At 43.8% G+C, this 22429-nt stretch overlaps 1 protein-coding gene and 1 non-coding gene across 3 annotated transcripts in view; one reads left to right on the forward strand and one right to left on the reverse strand.

Moving 5' to 3' along the window:
* LOC105482277 (LYN proto-oncogene, Src family tyrosine kinase) overlaps positions 1-22429 on the reverse strand; it is a 139781-nt gene that overhangs the window by 111592 nt on the left and 5760 nt on the right. The gene's annotated exons all lie outside the window — the stretch shown is intronic.
* Positions 3265-3397, forward strand: LOC112426744 (small nucleolar RNA SNORA1). Its single transcript, XR_003018147.1, has one exon. It is a non-coding gene; the product is annotated as a small nucleolar RNA SNORA1 (small nucleolar RNA).

Consider the following 22429-nt stretch of genomic DNA (forward strand, 5'->3'; position numbering starts at 1 on the left):
CTTTTTTCTTTCTTTCTCTTTCTTTCTTTTCCTTCCTTCCTTCCTTCCTTTCTCCTTCCTTCCTTCCTTCCTTCCTTCCTTCCTTCCTTCCTTCCTTCCTTCCTTCCTTCCTCCCTCCCTCCCTCCCTCTCTCCCTCCCTCTCTCTCTCCCTCTCTCTCTCTCTCTCTCTCTTTCTCTCTTTCTTTCTTTCTTGGACGTAGTTTCACTCTTATTGCCCAGGCTGGAGTGCAATGGCACGATCTCGGCTCACTGCAACCTCCACCTCCCGGGTTCAAGTAATTCTCCTGCTCAGCTTCCGGAGTAGTTGGAATTACAGGTGCCTGCCACTATGCCTGGCTAATTTTTTGTATTTTTAGTAGAGATGTGGTTTCACCATGTTGGCCAGGCTGGCCTCGAACTCCTGACCTCAGGTGATCCACCTGCCTCAGCCTCCCAAAGTGCAGGGATTACAGGCATGAGCCACCACGCCCAGCCAGATCACCATGTTTTCTAAAATAGCCCAAAGACTCCCACATAGCTGAATCTAGTAAAATGATTCTCACCCTTGGTACAGAAACAGAATCACCCGGGGAACTCTAAAAAATACTGATGCCTGGGTCCTCCACCATTCCCATTTCATTGGTTAGGGAACAGCTTGGGCATGGGGAGGTTTAAATGCTCCCCACTGATTCTAATAGCAGCCAAGGTTGAGAACCACTAGTGACATCCCACACTACAACCTTACCTGCTTTTGAGAAAGGGTAAAATGCACAGTCCAACAATGTAGGGAACCTTGTCAAACCCTGAGCTCCACCTTAGAATTGAAATCATAGCAATGGCAACCATCTATGTTTCTTTATCTTCTTTTTTTTTTTTTTTTTTTTTTTGAGACGGAGTCTTGCTCTGTCGCCCGGGCTGGAGTGCAGTGGCCGGATCTCAGCTCACTGCAAGCTCCGCCTCCCGGGTTCACGCCATTCTCCTGCCTCAGCCTCCCGAGTAGCTGGGACTACAGGCGCCCGCCACCTCGCCCGGCTAGTTTTTTGTATTTTTTAGTAGAGACGGGGTTTCACCGTGTAAGCCAGGATGGTCTCGATCTCCTGACCTCGTGATCCGCCCGTCTCGGCCTCCCAAAGTGCTGGGATTACAGGCTTGAGCCACCGCGCCCGGCTTTTTTTTTTTTTTTTTTTTTTTTTTTTTTTGAGACGGAGTCTCCCTCTGTTACAAGGCTGGAGAGCAGTGGCGCGATCTCGGCTCACTGCAAACTCCACCTCCCAGGCTCAAGCAATTCTCCTGCCTCAGCCTCCCGAGTAGCTGGGATTACACGCTGAGTCACCGTGCCTGGCCATGTCTTTATCTTTTATAGGTGCATGATCTGCAGGGTAACACATACAGAAATTATCTTGTGTGGCATTACAATTCCAGCCCTATTAAAGAGTGGGGACTGGAATTTATCCACTGCCAACCTAACCCCATACCTGAACTCAGAACAGAAAAAATGCTCAGAAAAAAGGGTGAGCTGTGATTGACAAATAGAACCCAGGATTGTAAATACATTTGCTGGTGTTCAGTCAAGTTTAGTAAAGTTGAATTTCGTATCATATTTCATATCATATTCTAAGAAATTTATTTTCATTCCATCAACCCGACAGTCAAATAATTGAGTTAGTTACTCTTGAATTTGGTTACACTATAGCCATAAAGAAAATGGTAGTATTTACAAAGTATTAGCTTCAGGGTATATTTTATTTAAAAAATTGTTCATTGTACTTATTTCAGATTTATCTATAAAAGTCCTGCTATTATTTTTTTTAATTTCAGGAGTCATTCTACCTCATTGTTTATCAACTTTCAGAGAACAAATTTTTTACAAGTGATAAAGTAATTCTACTTTATGTTTGAAACTCCAAGCTCTATATAAATGATAAAACACTTTTCTTTTTTTAGACACTGTCTTACTCTGTTGTAATGGCACAATCACAGCCCAATGCAGCTGCGACCTCTGAGGCTCAAGCAGATCCTCCCATCTCAGTCTCCCAAGTAGCTAGCTGGGACTATGGGGCATGCCGGCATGCCTGACTAATTTCTTTTTATTTTCTGTAAACATAGGGTCTCTATGTTGCCCAGGCTGGTGTCAAACTCCTGGGCTCAAGTAATCCTCCTATCTTGGCCTCCCATAGTGCTGGAATTACAGATGTGAGCTATCATGCCCAGCCTGGATAAAACACTTTAAATTCTACATTTAGAATAATAGCCAGGTTAATCATACATAGGTAACAAGTTACTTTCAAAAGGAAGGTCTCAATAAACCTAAATTATTCAAATTAGATTATCAACATAGAAACAGAAAGAGCTTACAGTGAAAACTATCCTTCCGGGAAATGATTTATCCCTGATGTTAAAGGGAAAACTTAGGAAAGCAGCAAACTTTCAACCTATTCAGCTCATGAAAAGTTGCTAATCAAAAGCACTCAAGTAATTTTTTAGTCTCTTGTTGAAGTTTATTTCGTCTTTGTCTACTTTCCCTCACAGGGCATGATACAGAAGCCTTAATATTTTCATTGTTCCCTACTGGAATCTCTGTTCTTTTGAATACTTTTTTTTTTTTTAATTTTTTTTTTATTTTTTATTTTTTGTTGAGACGGAGTCTTGCTCTGTCGCCCAGGCTGGAGTGCTGTGGCTGGATCTCAGCTCACTGCAAGCTCCGCCTCCCGGGTTTACGCCATTCTCCTGCCTCAGCCTCTCAACTAGCCGGGACTACAGGCACCTGCTCTTTTGAATACTTTAAATAAACACCTCAAAGAAGAGCTGCTCACAATGAAGACAACTTCCCATTCAAGAAAGTACCAGGCCCGGCGCAGTGACTCACGCCTGTAATCCCAGCACTTTGGGAGGCCGAGGAGGGCGAATCACTTGAGGTCAGGAGTTCGAGACCAGCCTGGCCAACATAGTGAAACCCCATCTCTACCAAAAATATAAAAATTAGCTGGGCGTAGGCCGGGCGCAGTGGCTCACACTTGTAATCCCAGCACTCTGGGAGGTTGAAGTGGGCGGATCACGAAGTCAGGAGCTCGAGATCAGCCTGGCCAATATGATGAAACACTGTCTCTACTAAAAAATAAAAATTAGCCAGGTGTGGTGGCACGTGCCTGTAGTCCCAGCTACTTTACTCAGGAGGCTGAGGCAGGAGAATTGCTGGAACCCAGGAGGTGGAGGTTGCAGTGAGCGGAGATCGCACCACTGCACTCCAGCCTGGGCAACAGAAAGAGAGACTCCGTTTCAAAAAAAACCTCATTCTAGATGAGAATGGGCATTGTTGATCATGGCGTCCAAAAATAGTTAATGTGGCTAAACTGAGACAGGTTATGCTTCCATCACAGTATGCATATTGCAGTGGTGACAATGAGACCTGTAACATTTTGCCATGCTTATGAGTAAAATATGTAGGAGAAAAATGTTGACTTTTCAATATTAGAAACAAAATAACATTTAAGTAATAAGGAATTTTCAGTTCTTATCTCATAGGACTACTTTTTTTTTGTATGTTATATATTGACTGAAACATTGTAATGTGGTGTATGACTGTGTCTTGGATCAGGTGTCAAAATATAAGTATACTTTGTACAATTCAACTTCTAGAAAAAAAAAATAGCTGGGCATTGTGGAGCACACCTGTAATTCCAGCTACTTGGGAGGCTGAGGCAGGAGAATTCCTTGAATCTGGAGGGCGGAAGTTGCAGTGAGCCAAGATCCGAGATCACGCCACTGCACTCCAGCCTGGGCTACAGAGCAAAACTCCGTCTCAAAAAAAAAAAAAAGAAAGAAAGAAAGTACACTGTTATGGCCAGGCGCGATGGCTCATGCCTATCATCCCAGCACTTTGGGAGGCCAAAGTGGGCTGATCACCTGAGGTCGGGAGTTCCAGACCAGCCTGACCAACATGGAGAAACCCTGTCTCTACTAAAAATACAAAATTAGCCAAGTGTGGTGGTGCATGCCTGCAATCCCAGCTACTCATGAGGCTGAAGTGGGAGAATTGCTTGAACCTGGGAGGCGGAGCTTGCGGTGAGCCAAGATCGTGCTATTGCAGTCCAGTCTGGGCAACAAGAGCGAAACTCTTCTCAAAAAAAAAAGAAAAAAAGAAAAAAAAAAAAAAGAAAGTACACTGTTAGGTTTTTTAGAATGATGATACATCATTACTGACTCACTTGGCTTCCGCAACCAGATCCTTTCCTGTGTTTGTGCAGCCATGACTCCATTGCTGTCCTGAGGTAGTATATTAACCCAAATCACAGTCCAAATGTCATTTTTGCTTTAGGTTCTTCTCTATTTATCTTTGATTGAGCCAGGAAATGCAACTTGATAATGACTCAGCACAAGCTATTCAGCTGGGAGCCGGTTCCTAGCCACATCCAGCTCTGCGTTGGAAAGGTCTGAAGTGGTCAGCCTAGGATAGAGCAGTGCTGCTGTAGCTCCCAGGTAGGGTTTCCTTAAGTGTACGCCCCATGCTCTTTCTGAATCAGCACTGAAAATATTCATTCAGGACCTCCCCCAGCCCTACCCGACCCCACAGAGCGGGAGCAATACATTCCTCTGCCTGGCGCCAGGCCCTAGGCTGCCAGGTTTGGGGGATACTACTAAGTCCAGGGAAACCACCAGAAGTAGTTCCAGGGAGGTCACAGGTGTGCAAAAGAAGAATCCCATGCATGAGCCCAAGAAGTCGTCCAAGGCCTGGCCTTGAGATTAAACAGTTCAATCAAACAGTTCCTTTCATATTAAAGTCAATGTAAAAACACCTCCACTTAACACTGACTTCATCAGACAAGAGAAAACTGGGGTTTTGCTTAAAGAATCATCTGACAGCCTCAGTAATGAAACGAGGTGGGGGAATTCGATCAGTTTTCCTGTTTTAAAGGACGAGGTGAAGTCTTACCCATTTTGTAACTGCTATTCTAATCAGAATATTCAGAAGTGGAAATATCTATTTATAAAGTATTATGGGGGGAGGGAGAGGAAAAAAAAGTATTAGGAACATCATATGAGACACACAGCCATGAAGGGCCCAAGTGCTGACTGAGCAAAAGCACTGGCAGTATGGCTTCCATCACTTCCCAATAAACTAGTTTTGCTCAGGCATCATAGAGGCACTGCTGCAAATGCCACCAAGAAACCAGAGCAGGAAAGGGGCTCTGTGGCTCACTCAATCCACATCTTCTTTGCCAATTATCCTCCTTTTTGTTGTTAGTAAACTCTCAACTAGAACCTTAACAACTTTTCAATGTCCAAGGTTTTGTAGCAGCATTTTAAGGTAAAGAGTTAGGAGAATATAAGATTTCCAAGAGCTACTCTCCTTAATGTGGGAAAAAACGCAAGTGTTTAGCAAAAGAAAAGTATGAGATACATACTGAAGAAAAGGTTTAATCCAAACATAATTAAATCTTAGCTATAAAATAAATTGGTAGCTTTGCTTTGGCAAAAGAAGAAAATTAAGCTGGGCACAATGGCTCACACTTATAATCCCAATAGTTTGGGAGGCCAAGACTGGAGGACTATTTGAGGCCACGAGTTCGAGACTAGCCTGGGCAACATAGTAAGACCCTATCTCCACCAAAAAAAAAATTAGCTGAGCATGGTGATGTGACTCTGAAGTCTTAGCTACTCGGGAGGCTAAGGCAGGAGGATCACTTGAGCCAAGGAGTTCAAGGCTGCAGTGAGCAATGATCATAACACTGTACTTCAGCCTGGGCAACATAATGAAATCCTATCTCTAAAAAAAATTAAAAATAAAAAAGAGGAAAATTATTTTTTCCCCAACAAATACTGACACTTATAATAGATATAAACTAAGTTGTCAGCTGAAGTTAATGCAGAAAAGCTCAACTGGCTTGACACTCATCATGCTTTAAACTTGATGTAATGTTTAAATATTCATTGCAATTCCAATGAATTTTTTTTCTTCTTCATTGTTCCAAGCTATGGTTACAGTAAAAACTGCACCAAGTTGGCAGAACCGGGGCCTCTCTTGTTTTGGCCGTGCTGACTGGTTTTCAGTGTCTGAGTTCTTGTCTTCCTCAAGTCAAAGTGGCGGCACATTAGATTCCTGGAGCAGGAGAGTTAAGCTTGAGCCAAACATCCTGGGTCCAAGTTCCAGCTCCACCTCGTACAGGGACATGACACTGGCAAGGTAATTAATCTTTACTTATCTGCAGAAAAGGGATGATAAGGCTGTTCACGGTGGCTCATGCCTGTAATCCTAGCACTTTGGGAGGCCGAGGCAGGTGGATTGCCTGAGCTCAGGCATTGGAGACCAGCCTGGGCAACGCGATGAAACCCCATCTCTACTAAAATACAAAAAAATTAGCCGAGTATGGTGGCATGCACCTGTAATCCCAGCTACTTGGGAAGCTGAGACAGGAGAATTGCTTGAACCCGGGAGGCAGAGGTTGCAGTGAGCTGAGATCATGCCCACTGCACTGCAGCCTGGGTAACAGTGTGAGACCCTGTCTCAAAAAAAAAAAAAAAAGAAAGAAAGAAAGAAAAGAAAAGGGATGATAACTGTACCAATTTCACACAGTTGTTATGAGGATTGGCTGAATACGATCTTGAGGAGTGTTTAGAAGAATGAATGATATACCGTGTATACTCAATAAATGTTCCCTGCATTATATTTATTATATATTTCCCAGAGGTGATCTTATTCCTGTGTTTACATTTAAGTTAATGTATAAAGTCTGCTTGATAAACTAAAATCAAGGACATTATGTTCCACATATTATAATTGTGAGTTTTTAAAAATAACCTTTCAAAGTTAAATAAAACAAACACATCAGTTTAGGAGTCAGACTGACTTGGGTTCCATTTACTTAGCAGTTAGGTAAGCATAATATTTATTATCCCTAAGCATCTGTTTCCTTATCAATAACAAGAATATCAATATTACACCTTTTAAGGAATCGACTACCTAACAGAAGACAAATATTTAATAAAGGATTGCTATTTTTACTATATTTTCTGTGAAAGGTAATTATTGCCTGTAATATAAAACAAGTAGTAATTGTTCCGGCATTATTGTAAAACTCTTCCAACTAAGAAAGAAACTTAGCTGAGCGCAGTGTTTCATGCCTGTAATCCCAACATTTTGGGCAATATATGGAGACCTCATCCTTAAAAAAAAATTTAAAAATTAGCCCGGCACAGCGGTGTAACACCGGTGGTCCTAGTTACTCAGGAGGCTGAGGCAGGAGGATCACCTGAGCCCAGAAGGTCAGAGGCTACAGTGATCCGTGATTGTGCCACTGCACTCCAGGCAACAGAGCAAGAAACTGTCTATTTTAAGAAAGGAAATCATTAAAACCAGTTTCCTGGAATTTATTATAGAGATAGAAATAGATTAGTGACTGCCTAGAACAAGGGCAAGAGATTAGTGAGGGCTAAAGGGTACAGAATTTCTTTTCGTATATTAAAAATGTTCTAAAATTGATTGTGGTGATGATTGCACAACTCTGTGAACATACTAAAAATCACTGGATTGTATACTTTGAGTGAATTATACAATATGTGAATTAAATCTCCATAAAGCTATTATTCGGCTTGGTGTGGTGGCTCACACCTATAATCTCAACACTTTGGGAGGCCAAGGCAGGTGGATCACTTGAGTCCAGGAGTTCAAGACCAGCCTGGGCAACATGGCAAGACTTTGTCTCTACTAAAAATACAAAAATTAGCTAGGCATGGTTGCACATGCCTGTGGTCTCAGCTACCTGGGAGGCTGAGATGGGAGGATTGCTTGAACACGGAAGGCAAAGGCTGCAGTGAGCCGAGATTGTGCTACTGCACTCCAGGCTGGGTGACAGAGTGAGAGTCTGTCTCAAAACAAAATTAAAAGTAAAAATAAAGTTGTTATTATAAAACACAATAAAATGATCACATACGGTATGAATCTATTTATACGACATTACAGAAAACACAAAACTATGGGGACAAACAACAGGTCAGCAGTTGCCAGGCATTGGGGTGGGGTTGGCACAAGAAAGTTTTTTTTTTTTTTTTTTTTTTTTGAGATGGAGTCCCACTCTGTCGCCCAGGCTGGAGTGCAGTGGCCAGATCTCAGCTCACTGCAAGCTCCGCCCCCCGGGTTCACGCCCGTTCTCCTGCCTCAGCCTCCCGAGTAGCTGGGACTACAGGCGCCCGCCACCTCGCCCGGCTAGTTTTTTGTATTTTTTAGTAGAGACGGGGTTTCACCGTGTTAGCCAGGATGGTCTCGATCTCCTGACCTCGTGATCCGCCCGTCTCGGCCTCCCAAAGTGCTGGGATTACAGGCTTGAGCCACCGCGCCCGGCCCAAGAAAGTTTTTTTTTAGGGGGGTGACAGAACTTTTCTGTATTCTTATTATGAAAATAATTCAATGAATCCACACATGTATTAAAATTCATAGAGCTGTACAGCAAAATTTTACAGTTGATTTTTAAAAAAGTTTTATTAAAATCTATTTGCATTTTAATTTTTTCCAAAGAAAAAAATTGCTTACTAATCTTTAAAAGATTTTATTGTTGTTGTTGTCACTGTTTGTGAGACAGGGTCTCACTGTCACCCAGGCTGGAGAGCAGTGGCGCGATCTCGACTCACTGCCGCCTCCACCTCTCAGGCTCAAGCAATCCTCCCAACTCAGCCTCCTAAGTAGCTGGGAATACAGGTCCGTGCCACCACTCTTGGCTAATTTTTTAAATTTCCTATAGAGATGAGGTCTCACTATGTTGCCTAGGATGGTCTCAAACTTCTGCGCTCAAGTGATCTTCCTGCCTTGGCCTCCCAAAGTGCTAGGATTACCGGTGTGAGCAACTGCGCCGACCTTACAAGTTATCCTGATGGCTAAGAGTGCTTATATCCCTTTACTAAAGATTTTGAAATATTTTAGATACATATGAAGTAGTAAGTTTTCCGTTAAAATAGAGGAAAAATTGAGGTAGAAAAGGCAAATTTGATCAGTAAGACAGAACTGGTATTAGACTCTGGGGGTCTTGTGCAGTCAACTCCTCGAAACCACCATGTGCAAAGTCGGAGGTGTGCTCAGCGTCAGAATGCTTCTTCCTGATCTCCTGATCTCAAGTCTTGGTAAAACTTTCAGAAGCATGTAGCTTATTATGAGGAGGAGGAGGGGAGTACCTTTTAATGTACAACAGAGAAAGGTTTACTGTACTTAATCTAAACTCTGAATTTTCATTTATATGGCATGATAGGAGTCACATGAATCAAAGTTCTAATGTACTATTGCTTGATTTTCAGCTCCTTATCAGGAGAAAGTAGGTCAAGATTGTAATGTGATCAATCAGAAGATACCTGTGGACAGTGAACCTGCATAAAGTCGGTGTTCGGGTGAGTAACATGGTTCTCCAACCAGCTCACTCCATTGCAGTTATTTCCTCATCATTTACATGAAGGTTAGGCCGGGCATCGTAGCTCATGCCTGTAATCCCAGCACTTTGGGAGGCCAAGGCGGGAGGATCACCTAAGGTCAGGAGATTGAGACCATCCTGGCCAACATGGCGAAACCCCGTCTCTACTAAAAATATAAAAATTAGCTGGGCGTGATGGCGGGCACCTGTAGTCCCAGCAACTCAGGAGGCTGAGGTAGGGAGAATCGCTTGAACCCGGAAGGCAGAAGTTGCGGTGAGCCGAGATCGCGCCACTGCACTCCAACCTGGGTGACAGAGAAAGACTCTGTATCTAAATAAATAAATAAATAAATAAATGAAGGTGAGGAGCTTGCAGGGAATGTCTCTCTTACTAAATTAGGCATGGTTTTTATTCTTTGTTTCTTTTTTTAAAAAAAATTTATTATACTTTAATTTCTAAGATACATGGGCAGAACATGCAGGTTTGTTACATAGGTATACATGAGCCATGGTGGTTTCCTGCACCTACCATCCCGTCATCTATATTAGGTATTTCTCCTAATGCCATCTCTCCTCCAGGCCGCCCGCTCCCTGACAGGCCCCGGTGTGTGATGTTCTCCTCCCTGTGTCCATGTGTTCTCATTGTTCAGCTCCCACTTATGAGTGAGAATATGTGGTGTTTGGTTTTCTGTTCTTATGTTAGTTTGCTGAGAATGATGGTTTCCAGCTTCATCTATGTCCCTGCTATTCTGTTTTTTATTTATAAACTTGCTTTTGTTTCTTTGATGTTATTGTTTCTTTTTCAGAGATGAGAGTCTTGCTCTGTTACCCAGGCTGGAGTGCAGTGGCATAATCATAGCTCACTGCAGCCTCCAACTCCTGGACTCGAGGGACCTCTCGCTTCAGCCTCCAGAGCAGCTAGGATGACAGGGGCATGCCACCACATCTAGCTAAAACTTTTTTTTTTTTTTTTGCTTTACCCCTCACGAGATGCTTAAGGATAACCTAATGATAAGAGAAAAGGTGTTCTCTTTGCTGTTTGTCATAACATCTTCAGAAGAATGAAAGTGCACCTGGTATGTACACCAAATTTCCACTTCCCCACACGACTGGTGATGATGCATGAGTGAATCGACTGAAACAGGCCAGGGGTACCATGAGTGGGGAGTGGGCAGGGATCCTCCAAAATCAAGAAAAGGCTCAGGGTAGTACAGTTTAATCCAAAACAACAGCCAAAACTGGGGAGAAAATTAGACTCTTCAAGGAACTCCCAGGTACATTACCCCATTTAATCCTTGAAACAACTGGATGAGATACCAAACAAAAATCTGTTATTACTGTTTTATGTATTAGAAAAATGAGGCCTCAAGAGCTTAAGGAACTTCATCTAATGTCCCAAGACTGGTATTTGACAAAGCATTGACTAGAAGGCAATTCCTTAAAAAAAAAAAGAAAAGAAAAGAAAAGAAAAAATTGTAGAGATAAGGTCTCACTATGATGCCCACGCTGGTCTTGAATTCCTGGCCTCATGTGATCCTCCTGCCTTGGCCTCCCTCAGTGCTGAGACTACAGGTGTGAGCCACCACACCCAGCCCAGAAACCAATTCCTGACTCTCAGTTTGTGACTATGACATCATGCTGCTCCTCAGACACCCCAAAGTTCACAACCTGGAATATTTTTCATTAGCTACTACAGTGTTACTAATCCATACCTATATTCTTCACCAAGATTAGTAAGGAATTCAGTCAAGTTACTTCCCCATCTCTTCCTACTTTATTTCCAACTGAGGGACTCACTTCTTCACTTGGAAACTGCTCTGCTCTGGTCAGTCTCTTTGGTCCAATATTCTCTCCATTCCCAAGATTCACTCTTTGTTCAAATCCTCTGTAGCATCCAGCCGTTGCTAACAGAGACAAACAGTTAAAATGCAGAGATGCCAAGCATCAGGAACTGTGGCTGGAGGAAATTAAACTGGAGGTTTTGGGGCTGGCTGCAGTGGTTCACGTCTGTAATCCCAGCACTTTGGGAAGCTGAAGCAGGTGGGAAGATCACTTGAGCCCAGGAGTTCAAGACCAGCCTGGGCAACACAGTGAGATCCCCATCTATACAAAAAATTTTAGGCTTCGCACTGTGGCTCATGCCTGTAATCCCAGCACTTTGGGAGACTGAAGCACGTGGGTGGATCACTTGAGCACAGGAGATTGAAACCAGCCTGGGCAACATGGCAAAACCCCATCTCGACAAGAAATACAAAAATTAGCCAGGCAGGCCAGGCGTGGTGGCTCATGCCTGTAATCCCAGAATTTTGGGAGGCTGAGGCGGGTGGATCACCTGAGATCAGGAGTTTGACACCAGCCTGGCCAACATGGTGAAACCCTGTCTCTACTAAAAATACAAAAAAATTAGCTGGGTATGGTGGCAGGCACCTGTAATCCTAGCTACTCAGGAGGCTGAAGCAGGAGAATCGCTGGAACCCACAAGGCAGAGGTTGCATTGAGCCAAGATAGCACCAATGCACTCCAGCCTGGGCAACAGAGTGAGACTCCATCAAAAAAAAAAAAAAAAAAATTAGCCAGGTGTAGTGGCACATGCCTGTAGTCCCTGCTACTTGGCAAGATAAGCTGGGAGGATCACTGGAGCCCAGGAGGTTGAGGCTGCAGTGAGCCAAGATTGAGCCACTGCACTTCAGTTTGGGTGACAGAGCGACCACTGTCTCAAAAAAAAAAAAAAAAAAAAATTTAAAAAGTTAATCTGGCACAGTGGCATGCACCTGTAGTCCCAGCTACTCAGGAGGCTGAGGTGGGAGGATAACTTAAGCCCAGGAGGTGGAGGCTGCAGGAGCCATGACCATGCCACTGCACTCCAGTCTCCGCAACAGAGCAAGACCCTGTCTAAAATAATAAAAAGTAAAAAATAAAATAAAAATAATCTGGGGGGTATCGGGGATGCAGACAGGCAAACAACAGGCTCAGCATGTTCTCCTGGGGTATGGTTATTCCCTGCATGGCCCAGACTTCACTTGTGACTTTTTCACAGAAAGATGGGTCCCTTAGTGGGTCACACAGAAAGATGAACCCACAGATGGGTCCAGTGCCTGTGCATGTCCTTCATATCTTGTGTGACACGAAAATTTATACTCTAAGCCAGGTGCAGTGGCACATGCCTCTAGTCCCAGCTACTCGAGAAGCTGAGGTAGGAGGATCGCTTGAGCCCAGGAGCTCAGGACCGTAGCGTGTGAGTGATAATCGTGCCTGCGAATGGGCAGTGCACTCTAGCCTGGGCAACATAGTGAGACCTTGCTTCTAAAAAACAAAACAAAACAGCAACAAAAATAAAAGGAAAATTTTCTTTTTCTTTTTTTTTTTTTTTTTTTGAGACAGAGTCTCGCTCTGTCACCCAGGCTGGAGTGCAGTGGCGCGATCTCAGCTCACTGCAAGCTCTGCCTCCCGGGTTCATGCCATTCTCCTGCCTCAGCCTCCTGAGTAGCTGGGACTACAGGCGACCGCCGCCACGCCCGGCTAATTTTTTGCATTTTTAGTAGAGACGGGGTTTCACTGTATTAGCCAGGATGGTCTCGATCTCCTGACCTCATGATCTACCCGCCTCGGCCTCCCAAAGTGCTGGGATTACAGACGTGAGCCACCATGCCCGACCAGGAAAATATTCTTTAAAAAAGTATACTCCTAGTTTTTTTAAGCATTTTAACTTTCTGAGTATATCTGGAACAGTTTTGTTATTGAGAACTCATGGCTTTGACTGCAAGTCATATGCATGCATATTCAAGAGTAGTGAGTATCCAAGAACTGTTTTCTGAATGATGCATAAGTGAAGCATGACTTCATGGATTAACAATTGCCACAGGTCAATTATGCCTCTCTCTGTCACCCCCAACAAAAATAAATATCAAAACTACATGAAGCAGAAGTTGAAATAACAGTCCGTAACAAAGGTGCTGTGTTCCTTAACATCAGAAAAATGAGTCTTTATTTTACTGAAGAATAGCATCACTGAATTCACAAACTCAGTCAGTACTTTCAAATGCCTATGCACAGACTGGCACTGTGTCATATAACAGGATGTTTGATTACATGTGGGTCAGTGGAAACTACCCTTATCACACCCACATATTTGCATTTATAAATTTACTTGGCTGTGCAGAAAAACCAGCTATATATGGCTTGTGCCAACTAATTTTACTAATTAATGGATGAATAAAAAGGTATTTAAATAAGGCTCAGATCAAACTCATGTGTGAGAATTTTAGCAACTGAATTGCCAGGGTAAAACAGGAAGAGTTCTTGCTCTCCAGTTGAATTGCAAGTAAATTCCACACACAGAGAGATGCCGGTGGTAGCCAAACCCACAGCTTGAAAATCTGTTTATTTGCCAAACCAAATGGCTTTGTACTGCTTTTCAATTCCCTACAATTTATTGTTTAAAAGCCTACATTGGAAACTAAACAAAAACTAGAAGCAGAATGGCAGATGCCTTTCAGGGGAGTACTGCTTGGGGGAGGGTCAACATCATTCTGCTTTTTGATCTTGGGGGTGGTTACACAAGACTCTGCATTTGGCTAGATTCTTCTGTTTTCTGCACTTTTCTACGTAAGTGTTATACTTAAATTTTAAACACACACACCCACACACACATATACACACACACTCCCGCATTGGGAAAACTTGTTGAAAAATTCCCTCGAATCCTGTTAGAAAGAACTCTGTCAGAAATATTCTTTCTTTGGCAAGGCACAATGGCTCATGCTTGTAATCCCAGGAATTTGGGATCCCGAGATGGGGGGAACATTTGAGCCCAGGAGTTCAAGGCTGCAATGAACTATGATGGTGTCACTGCACTCCATCTTGGGTGACAGAGCAAGACCCTGCTTCAAAAAAAAAAGATACTTTCTTATTATATAATTTAGAGTCAATGAGTGCATGGCTAGAAATATTAACATAACCGTATCATCAAATCAGAAAGCACCTTTTAGAGCCATCTAATGCAACTTTCTTTCTTTCTTTTTTTTTTTTTTTTTTTTGGAGATGGAGTCTTGCTCTGTCGCCCAGGCAGGAGTCCCATGGTGTGGTCTCGGCTCAATGCAACCTCCGCCTCCTGGGTTCAAGTGATTCTCCTGCCTCAGCCTCCCAAGTAGCTGGGACTACAGGTGCGTGCCACAACACCTGGCTAATTTTTGTGTTTTTAGAAGAGATGGGTTTCACTATGTTGACCAGGCTGGTATTGAACTCCTGGCCTCGTGATCTGCCCGCCTCAGCCTCCTAAAGTGCTGGGATTACAGATGTGAGCCACCATGCCCTGCCTTAATGCAACCTTTTCTAAAAGGTCTTGTAAGAATCTCTTAGCCTTTGCTGACAAACGTTTAATGATGGAGAAGGACCCTTCTCCAGGACCCATGCAGGCAGCTTTGATTGTTAGAAGTTTCTCCTTACTTTGTAATCCACGATCTCTGCCTTTGTAAATTTCTCCATTATCATTCCCTCTCCCACATCACAGCCATTTCAATATACTGTCAGCCAGCAATCCACGTGGCAATGTATTAAATGACAAAGAGTAAAGATCCTGTCCCCTCTCTGCCAAAAAAGTGAACACCCACCTGCTTGGTAGGTAAATACCCAGCCAGAAGAAGGGCAATTTATCAAACTTAATGAAATATCCCCAAGGACACCTCTGTCTATTTATACACATTTCTGCCATCAAGCAACTTTTTTTTCATTCTTTAAAGTTGTGGTAAAATAAACACAATATAAAATTTATATCATAACTATTTTAAGTGTATAACTCAGTGGCATTAAGTACATTCATATTCTTGTATAACTATCAACACCATCCATCTCCAGAACTCTCTTCATCTTGTAAAACTGAAACTCTGTATCCATTAAGCAGTAACTTCCCATTCCTTCCCCCATCAAGTCCCTGGAAGACACCATTCTGTTTTCTGTCTCTATGAATTTGACTATTTGAGGAACTTCATATTAGTGGACTCATACAGTATTTGTCCTTTTGTGTCTGGCTTATTTCACTTAGCATGATGTCCTCAAGTTTTGTCCTTGTTGTACCATGTGTCAACATTTCCTTTTTTTTTTTTTTTTTTGAGACGGAGTTTCACTCTTGTTGCCCTGGCTGGCTGGAGTGCAGTGGCAGGATCTCGGCTCACTGCAACCTCTGCCTCCCGGGTTCAAGTGATTCTTCTGCCTCGGCCTCCCGAGTAGCTGGGATTAAAGGCATGCGCCACCATGTTCGACTAATTTTGTATTTTTAGTAGAGATGGGGTTTCTCCATGTTGGTCAGGCTGGTGCCAAACTGCTGACCTCAGGTGATCTGCCCACCTCAGCCTCCCAAAGTGCCGGGATTACAGGAATGAGCCACCGCGCCCAGCCAGCATTTCCTTTTTTTAAAGGCTGAATAACATTCCATTGGATGGCTGGGCACGGTGGTTCATGCCTGCAATCCCAGCACTTTGGGAGGCCACAGCAGGTAGATTGCTTGAGCCCAAGAGTTCAAGATTAGCCTGGACAACATGGCAAAACGTTATTTCTACAAAAAATACAAAAAATTAGCCAGGCATGGTGGCATGCACCTGTAGTCCCAGCTACTCAAGAGGCTGAGGTGGGAGGATCACCTGAGCCCAGGAAGTCAAGTCTATAGTGAGCTGTAATGGCGCCACTGCACTCTAGCCTGGGTGACAGAGTAAAACCCTGTTTCCAAAAAAAAAAAAAAAAAAAAAAAAAAATTCCAATGTACATATAAACCACATTTTGTTTCATCCATTGATGAACATGAGTTACTTCTAATTCTTGGCGATTGTGAATAATGTTACTATGAACACAAGTGTACAAATATCTCTGAGACCCCACATTCAGTTCTTTGGGGTACATGCCCAGAAGTAGCATTGCTGCATCACATAGCAATTCTATGTTTAACTTTTTGAGGAACTACCATATGATTTTCCATCATAGCTATAGCATTTTACACTCCCACCAACAATGCACAGGATTCCAGTTTCTCCACATCCTTGGCACCACTTGTTATTTTCTGATTTTTGTTTTTGTGTTCTTTTTCAACATGACATGATTTCATCATGATTTCTCATTTTTTATAGTAGCCATCCTAAGCAACTTTCTTTTTATTATTGTTATTATTATTCTACAAACAGGCTGTTGCTCTGTCACCCAGGATGGAGTGTGGTGGCGTAATCATTGCTCACTGCAGCCTCAATCTCCTGGGCTCAAGCAATCCTCCTGCCTCAGTCTCCTGAGTAGTTGAGACTATAGGCTCACATCACGGCACTCTGAGTAATTTTTATTTGTTTTTATTTATTCTTATTTTTTTTTTCTATAGAGACAGGTTCTCACTTTATTGCCCAGTCTGGCCTTGAACTCCTGGCTTTAAGCAATCCGCCCATCTCAGGCTCCCAAAGTGCTGGGATTATAGGTGTGAGCTGCACCCAGCTGCTTAGCTGTACCCAGCTAAGCAACTTCCTTTTGATAACAATACCAATGACTACCATTTAGCTATGTGCTTCACTTGTGGCTAGTTTGGAATCCACTGTAACCTAGAACACTCACAACAAACTGCTGAGGTTTAAACATGAGAACTCTGAGGCTAGCAAGGCCAGCACCTTGCCAGCAGCAGCCCACAGTTAGGAAGGGACAGACCTGGGATTTCAGCCCTCACATGCAATTAATTCGACACCCTGTGCTCTACCGCCCTACCCTGCCTTACTTTTGACCATTCAGAGTGATTTCTGGGTTCTCATTTGGGTGCCAGGGATCTCCTGAGCAAGTTGCCCACCCACAACCCCAGCAAAGTCATTGATCAGCATTCTGGTTTGTGAACAATCCAGAGAGAACAGAGCACAACAAATTCCTCTAGGATAGAAACCTCCCATTTACTTATGTTGGTATTTCCCCAAACCACCCACTATCATGACTAACATACACCACTTGATAAACATACATGGGCTGGCTGCGGTGGCTCACGCCTGTAATCCCAGCACTTTGGTAGGCTGAGGTGGGTGGATCCCTTGAGCTTAGGAGTTTGAGACCAGGCTGGCCAACATGGTCAAACCCCATCTTTATAAAAAATAAGCCAGGCATAGTGGCACACACCTGTAGTCCCAGCTACTTGGGAGGCTGAAGTGGGAAGATGGCTTTTGTCCAGGAGGTCAAGGGTGCAGTGAGCTATGACTGCACCACTGCACTGCAGCCTGGGATTGCAGCCTGGTCTCAAACTCCTGAGCTCAAGTTATCCTCCCGCCTTGGCCTCCCAAAAAAACACAAAAATTAGGCAGGCCTGGTGGTGGGGTCTGTAATCCTGGCTACCCAGGACTGAGGTGAGAGGATGGCTTGGGTCCAGGAGGCGGAGGATGCAGTGAGCTGAGATAGAACCACTGCACTTCAGCCTGGGCGACAGAGCAAGACCCCATCTCAAAACAAACACATAAACAAACAAATAAATAAATACACATGAGGGAAAAATTTTGTTATATACATTGGGCATCTATCAAATTTGAAACAATACAAAAAGCCAATGTGGTTCTGAAAGACAAAAATCAACTGCTATGGTGCCGCATTTCATTATACTAACAACCATAAACTCCATATTAAAATTTTGCTTAAAACCAGGTATTTGGCTAGGTGTGCTGGCCAAATCCCTGGTGAGTGAAATCACGCCACTGCACTCCAGCCTGGGTGACAGAGTGAGACTCTGTCTTAAAAACAACAAAAAACCAGGGATTGTGCCCATTACTGTATCTGTCACTCTCCAGGTCACTTAGGGGAGGTATCAAGTACCTACTTGTGGATAACGATTACAAGCTTAAGCCTATTGCAGTCACAGAAAACAGAAATTAACGTTACTTTCTAGCTTCAAATTAATCTCTAGAGAAGTAGCTTTGAGTCATTCAACTCTCCACCTACTCAAAGCATTAAGTCAGTGTTCAATGTGTCTTCACTCTTGGCTATGTCACAAATGCCATATTGTAAAAGAGTCTAGGCAAGAAGTTGGCTGTGATGGACAAAAAACTTAGCTTCATTCTAAAAGGCTCCAATGATTCTCCTTCGTTGATGCCATGAAGTCCAACATTTAGTATTAGGGCCAAGCACCCTCCAAGCCTGCTGGTGGAACCTCCCACTGCCTCTCTGGAACCAGCTCCGGTAATGCCCAGTTGGGCTGTCCTTTCTCAGGAAAGCCCCTTCTTCCAGGGTGTGTGGCTGACTCCCTTCAGGATTCCCACCAACACAGCAGGCTTGTACCCCAGCTCCTAACACTGCGGGACTCCCAGTAGCTACCCACGAAAAGTTTGCTAAACTGAATACTAAACATAGCAGTGGAAGGTTCTTTAAGAAAATAGTCTATTTACTACATTTACAGCGCATCAGCTCTCCTGAGACAGAACTCTTACAATTATATCCATCAAGCATCCTTCAAGCCACTCTAGCTCCAAAGTTCCTGTCTGCTCCCACCTGCCCTCTGCAGTCCCACTGGCTTCATTCCATTGCTTCTTATATCCTGCCATTTTAAAATCATATAAGGAGCTAGGCACAATGACTTATGCCTATAATCCCAGGATTTGGGGAGGCTGAGGCGGCCGGATAACTTGAGGCCAGAAGCTCAAGACCAATCTGGCCAACAGAGCAAAACCCCATCTGTACTAAAAATACAAAAAGTAGCTGGACGTGGTGGTGTGTGCCTGTAATCCCAGCTACTCAGGAGGCTGAAGCACAGGAATCACTTGAACCCGGGAGGGGGAGGCTGCAGTGAGCCGAGATCACACCGTCACACTCCAGCCTGGATGACGCAGCAAGACTCTGTCTCAGAAAAAAAAAAAAAAACCATATATATATATATTTATATATATATTTTAATATATATATATATAAAAGAAAGAAAAAACAGCATTCAAAACCAGAAGAAAAAACAGCATTCAAAACCAGAAGAAAAAACAGCATTCAACTGTCAACCAGAAATAATCACTATTAAGACCGTAGTATAAAAATTGTTTGAAGCCGGGCACGGTGGCTCAAGCCTGTAATCCCAGCACTTTGGGAGGCCGAGACGGGTGGATCACGAGGTCAGGAGATCGAGACCATCCTGGCTAACACGGTGAAACCCCATCTCTACTAAAAAATACAAAAAACTAGCCGGGCGAGGTGGCGGGCGCCTGTAGTCCCAGCTACTCAGGAGGCTGAGGCAGGAGAATGGCGTAAACCCAGGAGGTGGAGCTTGCAGTGAGCTGAGATCCGGCCACTGCACCCCAGCCTGGGCGACAGAGCAAGACTCCGTCTCCAAAAAAAAAAAAAAAAAAATTGTTTGAAATGCAGAGCTTATAGATGATGTGTCCATATATGAAAATTTTATTTCAGAAATGGTATCATGTCATCTACTAGTTTGTGTTCAGCTCTTTTGTTGTTGTTTGTTTGTTTGAGACAGGGTCTCACCGGGTTGCACAGGCTGATTTTGAACTCCCGAGCCAAGCAATCCTCCTGCCTCACCCTCCCCAAGTGCTGGAATTACAGGCAAGAGCCACTGCCCCTGGCCCTGTTCAGCTTTTGAAAAAATGTTTTTCATATTAGTAACTGTAATTGAACGTTTTATCTTTTAAGATATTTACAAAGTATCCCATTATATGAATGTGACTTAATTTGTGTTTGTTTAATAAACCTCCCTGCTGGACTGCCCACCTCTCTGCATTGGAAGGGGGGTATGAAAAAATGTTGATTAATGGATACAAACACACTGTTTGATAGAAGAAATAAGACCTAGCAGGGTGACTAGAGTTCACAATTAACTATCGTGCATTTCAAAACAGCTAGAAGTTTTTGGTTTTTTTTTTTTTTTTTTTTTTTGAGACGGAGTCTCGCTCTGTCGCCCAGGCTGGAGTGCAGTGGCCGGATCTCAGCTCACTGCAAGCTCTGCCTTCCGGGTTTACGCCATTCTCCTGCCTCAGCCTCCCGAGTAGCTGGGACTACAGGCGCCCGCCACCTCGCCCGGCTAGTTTTTTGTATTTTTTTTAGTAGAGATGGGGTTTCACCGTGTTAGCCAGGATGGTCTCGATCTCCTGACCTCGTGATCCGCCCCTCTCGGCCTCCCAAAGTGCTGGGATTACAGGCTTGAGCCACCGCCCCCGGCTAAAACAGCTAGAAGAATTCAAAAGATTCTAGCATTTAAAAAGAAAACAAATATTTACGGTGATGGCTATCTCAAATACACTGATTTAATCTTTACAAATTACAAGAGTGTATTAAATTATCACATGTGCCCTGAAACTATGTATATCTATTATGCATCAGAACAAACAAAGAACAAACTCTAATGGAGTTGGCCAAGCCTACCTCAGAAAAGCTGCTCCAGGCCACATTCCCTAGCAAGTAAAGGGGAGGGGCTCTTCTACCAGATTGTATTTTCCTTTTTCTATTTTGTTTTGTCTACAGATAGATGCTTATTGAGCACATGGTAAAATGTTTCTTGCTATGGGTTGTGGTCAAATAAGTTTAACAGGTGGGCACCGTGGCTCATGCCTGTAATCCCAGCACTTTGGGAGGCCGAGGTGGGCAGATCACCTGAGGTCAGGTGTTCGAGACCAGCCTGACCAACATGGTGAAACCCGTCTCTACTAAAAATACAAAAATTAGCCGGGCGTGGTGGCGCACGCCTGTAATCCCAGCTACTCGGGAGGCTGAGGCAGCAGAATCCCTTGAACCTGGGAGGTGGAGGTTGCAGTGAGTGGAGATCACACCACTGCACTCCAGCCTGGATGAGAGCGAGACTCCATCTCAAAAAAAAGAAAAAAAAGAAAAAGAAGATGTTTGACAGCCACTGTTCTATCCCAAGAATTTAACAAGGAATTTAACAATTTTTTAAATAGTCCTGAATTATTATAGTTAGTATTTAAAAATTATTATGTAGCCTGAACATTTAAAGATTTCTAAACATCTACCCAAGAGTTTCATAATACTTTCCATGACGGGGAATTTCAAAATGTACATTTTTTCCATTGCTGAAAAAGTCAGGCATGGCCAGGGTGGGCTTTCAAAGCAGGCTCTGCACTTATGACTCCAGACTCCTCCTCTCTCCCACCCCTACCCCACCCTTCACTTAAGGGCAAACTGAAAATTCAGAAGGCAGCAGAGGGTAGAAAGAACCCTGAGGAAAACGCAGCCTTGGGTAGTAAGGAAGGTGGGGCTGCAGGCAAATGACCCAGGCCGGCCCGGGGCCTGGGGAGGAGGAAGTATCACTTCCTTGCCTGCCTCCTCTGGGGCCTTCTCCGTCCAGCATCGGGCTACAGTTCTGCTCTCCGTGACACAGCTTCCCCCTGGAAAGCAGAAGTGGTCCTCCCTCTCCAGAGAGCCTCTCTGAGACAAGCTTCTCCATTCCCCTCACCTCTGTGGGGGTTAACATTTACAGGAAGAGTGGGGGCACCCAGACGCACAAACACCAACATGACGTCATTGCTTCAGTGGGAGGTAGAATGAACACACACCCATCTCCCCAGTCTCACTGTACCAGCGCCCAAGGGTAGGCCCAAAGACCGCCCGAAGACCTCTCCACCAGATGTTTTACCAACGGAGACAGGAAGGCGGGGACTAGAAAGAAGCTTCCAACCAGTATGGTCTGGTGTCAATAAAGAGGAGTGAGTGAGATTTCAGATGCTCACAGAAAGGTGTGGGCAGGCAAGCAATACATAAGTTTGTCTGAAGCATGGACTGTAGAAAGGAAATGAGACCAAAATTCTCTGAGTTATGAAGACTTCTTCCCAGTGTTCTACAACCCAAAAGCAGAGCCTCAACTATCAAGAAACAGCCACTGAAATGGTTCTTTAAATGTATCCCAATTCATGCAGTTCTATAGGATGTCATTTAAGTAGCAGCGTTCTGAACACTGAGCATTCACAATAATGAGATTAACTGACAATCTCTTCCCCTACACGGTCAGCTCATGCCAATTCCTGGGTGCAGAAGGCTTTGTAAGATGATAGGGAAAGAACTGGGGAGAGCAGAAGAAGGGATACTGGAAGCCTGAGGGTTAATAAAGCCCAGTGAAAAA

The sequence above is a fragment of the Macaca nemestrina genome, chromosome 8, assembly GCF_043159975.1.
Source record: "Macaca nemestrina isolate mMacNem1 chromosome 8, mMacNem.hap1, whole genome shotgun sequence".
NCBI classification, from domain to species: Eukaryota; Metazoa; Chordata; class Mammalia; order Primates; family Cercopithecidae; genus Macaca; species Macaca nemestrina.